Source organism: Cynara cardunculus (genome assembly GCF_001531365.2).
Source record: "Cynara cardunculus var. scolymus isolate 2C chromosome LG 3, CcrdV1, whole genome shotgun sequence".
NCBI lineage: Eukaryota > Viridiplantae > Streptophyta > Magnoliopsida > Asterales > Asteraceae > Cynara > Cynara cardunculus.
In genome coordinates this window covers 34,038,239-34,042,617 of record NC_037530.1, presented here as the reverse complement: position 1 = coordinate 34,042,617, position 4,379 = coordinate 34,038,239, and the positions used below count along the sequence as shown (strand labels likewise).

The 4,379-nt window shown below is 36.4% G+C and overlaps 1 pseudogene; it reads left to right on the top strand.

Annotated features, from left to right (window-relative positions):
- Positions 1-964: 964 nt before the first annotated feature.
- The window catches only part of LOC112509185, a 4,113-nt pseudogene continuing 698 nt past the window's right edge, over positions 965-4,379 (top strand).

The window sequence follows — 4,379 nt, the reverse complement described above, 5'->3', positions numbered from 1 at the left end:
AAATGAAATGGACGGTTGAGATTGGGTTGTATTGGTTGCACAAATGACAAGGGTTGTATAATAACCAACCTCTCTCTCTCTCTCTCTCTCTCTCTCTATATATATATATATATATAATTTTTCGGTTTCATTTTTAATTTAAATTGAAATCAAACTATATATAAAAATGAAATTAGAATCAATATAATATCTTTTATTTTTACATGAAATGATTAAAGCCTCTTTTTTTCAAAATTTTATTACCGAGAAACCAATGAAGGCAACGGTCTCAAATAGATCGAAAAAAATCCGAACATGTGAAACATTGAAATAACAATTCAATCATACTTGCTTATAGTCGAAGTGGTCACAATATTGACAACAAATATCGCTACTCTTCGTGCAACCGTAGGTTTCGAAAACAAGGGTTTTGAGGAGAGTTTTTGGTCAAAATGTATTGCAATTATAGAAAAGTAGGTAAGAACACTGTATTTGTATAGTGAATCAAAATATTTTACGGGAATACATGTATGGGATAAATCGATAATTCGATATATTACGAGTTATGACAAAAAAAAAATTTATTATAATCAATAGTCTCACACACTTCTTTTATCATTTTAAGCTAATTACAATTTGATGGTGTAGAACTTAATTAATATATATATATATATATATATATATATACTACTTTATAAAGCAAATTTGCCCAAAGTTTTAAAAACACCTTAACATGCATAAGGTACTACCCTTTAATGCAGAAAGTCTTAAAGTCTTAAAAATGTACAATATTTTTAAGCATAAGGTACTACCCTTTAATGCAGAAACACCTTCACACATCAGCCTCTAAACCCTAAACCACTCCAAACGACTCTCCTCTTCCCAACACAACTCTGCCCAACCTCCGGCTCTCTCTATCGCACGCTCTCCACGATTACACTGCAACCGATTCTCTCTATCGCACGCTGTCGATTCTCCCTAAGCAATGTCTGCTCCCAAGAAATCGATTCCGGCTCCCAAAACGTCGATTGAAGCTCATCGTTCTACTCTATCATCATCACTTGCATCAGACGGCTATTGAAGCTCTCAAGACACGCCTATTATCTTCCCAAGATGATGATTCATATATGATTATTAAAATCGGTTTGGGTTCTATTTAAAGTACTTTCATCATTCAGTTCGTATCTTCTCAAAATGTTATCCTCAACAACACTTCACCATTTCTGTAAGCTTGAGCATGTGTTAGCCTCAACAACACTTCACCATTTCTGTAAGCTAGGGTTTATTTTGTTAATTTGTTAAAATCATGCTGTCTTGCTGCTAAAGTTGATTTGGCCCAAGAAATATACAGGGAGGTAGAGAATTTGGAATCAAGAGGATCATTGAAGTTGGATGTATTCACATATAGCACATTGATTAAGGTACCATATTCATTTTTGCATTACTTGCCAAAAAATCAGCCCACTTCACAATCTCTTTTGTCCCCAATCTATCTTTTATGCATTTACAAAATAATGTTCTTGCTTCCAACATTGTGATATGTGTTGTTTTTTATATTTGTCATCAAATCTCAGGTATTTGCAGATGCAAGAATGTGGCAGATGGCACTAGCAATGAAAAAAAAATGATTGAAGCTGGCATTACTCCAAACGCCGTTACATGGTCATCGTTGATCAGTGCATGTGCCAAAGCAGGTCTGGTAGATCAAGCATTTGTATTATTTGAAGAGATGGTTCTGGCCAATTGCATGCCAAATTCACAGTGTTGCAATGTCCTCCTTTATGCGTGTGTTAAGGCTTTCCAGTATRATAGAGCCTTCCGTTTATTTCAATCCTGGAAGAGGAATTCGTTTCAGATGGCCTTTGGTGATAACTATATTGCCAATAGGCAAAGTTTGTCAAAAGGGGGCTTGCAAATTGATATGAAGGTTCCTTTCAAACCTACTACTTCGACATATAATGTACTTATGAAGGCTTGTGGCACTGATCACCTTCGTGCAAAAGCTTTAATGGATGAGATGAAGAGATTTGGCCTTYACCCTAATCATATAAGCTGGTCAACTTTGATTGGTGTTTATGGGGGCTCCGGGGATGTGAAGAGTGCTGTACAGGTAAAGAGCCGCAGTGAGGTTTTAAGTAATTTTTGGATGAGAATTGTGCTTTATCTACTGTAGGCAGAAATCTGCATTAAATTACTCTAATAACTATTTTCCCTTCAGTGCAGATTTTGGAAACCATGCGCGAGTCTGGCGTCCAGCCTGATGTTGTTGCATATACAGCAGCTATTAGGGTTCAAACCTTTCTTTCTTCTGTGAACTCTTACTTACAGGGCTTCTATTTTTTCTGTTATCTCCATGTTAACAAAATGTTGCATCAATCATCTTTGATTAATCTGATTTTGACTACAAGTGATTTCATCTACAGGTTTGTGTAAAACAGAGGGAATTGAACTTGGCATTTTCTTTATTTATGAAGAAATATCAAATACAACCAAATATGGTGAGGAATATGACTTCTGGCTATATGCTTAAACTTTGTTTCCTCCATCTACAAACTATTCTATTTTGCACCAACAACCATGTCATGTACATAATAAATCAATATAACAACTCTAAAGAACATGAATAAATCCACATACTGGCAATATTATTTGATTATTAGACGTTATTAAACTAAGTATTACTGGGACCAACCTTTTGAAACAAGATATAAAACCCTTGAACTTCTTTTGAATTTCAGGTGACATACAACACACTTCTCAGGGCACGAACCAGATATGGTTCCTTAAAAGAAGTGCAACAATGCCTATCTATATATCAGGACATGCGTAAAGCAGGGTAAGTGCTTATTATTGTGTAGGTTTAAACCTAATGATTGCTATCTCAAGGAACTGATAGAGGAATGGTGTGAAGGGATAACACAAGATAATAACCATCGGCCACAAGGCCAGCTAAACTCTAGCAGCCGAAGGGATTTAGGGAGACCACACAGTTTGCTTCTTGAGAAAGTTGAATCACACTTGCAAAAGGGTAATGCAGAGACGCAATCCATAGTTGTTGATCTTCGAGGGCTTATAAAGGTAACTAACAACTAACTGGAATATGATATTGTGAATTGGAGATTTCCTCCAACTTATTGATCCAAGAGAAATTGGTAGCAACTTGAGTTTTCATAATCCTTTTGTTTTGGTATGACAATGTTTAACGCAATGTATCGACAGGTTGAAGCACGCATTGTTGTCCTAGCAGTTTTGTGAATGATAAAAGAAATCTACCATCCAGGTGACAATTAAATTCTCTATTACATACTGCACGTAATACTTTGCTCTTACAGTGTGTGTATATTGCCTTTAGGAGAACTCCTTTCCCAGAACCGAAATTCTCAAAATCCCCCAATTATAATACAATTTTCAATGTAAGATGCACAAAGCTATTATAGCAACATTGCTCTGAAAACTTCAGCTCTTGGAAAGGGGATAGGCATCATAGCAAGTCTCGTGGGTGTCATATCTTCTCTCCATCCCAATCCCACAGAACCTGATTTTCATGTCTACACCGTGCTCCATGTTCAAATCCCGACCGAGATAAGAATCAATGTGGAGAATCCCTTCAGTCCACGTTCCAACTTAGATAAAAAGACACCCCCACCAGAAGACCAACAGTTTTGCAGAGGCTGAATGTGACAAAACGATCCTTATATCATTGGTTACAGAGAAACTCAAATGAACAGAGAAGAAGGCAAGTATGGCATACCCACAATTGATGTTTTGTACATAATTAATTGAAACGATGATTATACCATATAGTATATTGCAAAAAATGTGATTGTAACACACCTCTCTAATCTAAGTTATTGAATATAAATAAAAATATCACTTCCATTTTGTTCTCAGCTTACGTGTTCTATGTGATTTTCCATATCATCCTACTTGACCTTTTGTCATAGACAAACCATTGGGTTTTGTGAGAATAAAAAAAAGGACCCAAATACGATTCATTTTGCATGCATGTGTCCGTAGTTTATCTAAAATAACTCATTTTTGTGAAGTATAATGCTTTGTAATAATGAAATGGGTTGTTATCGTTGATTGGGTAATTTAGGGGCTGTTTGGCAGTTGCTGAATGATTTAGTGCAGAATAGTTAAGAGGTCAGAATAGTTAAGAGGGTCAGAATGGTTAAGTGCTGAATGAAATAATGTTGTTTGGTAACTGTTTTCTGAATGACAATAAATTATCATTTTAACCCTCATCTAAAAAACACATTATTCCATTTTAACCTTCACCGATGCCCTCTTTGCCCTCATCGATGGCTTCAATCTGTAGGGTGGGGTGGGGTTGTGAAGACCGGCGACGAGTGAGGGTGGGGGAGGGGCTGTGAAGACCGGCGACGAGTGAGGGTGGG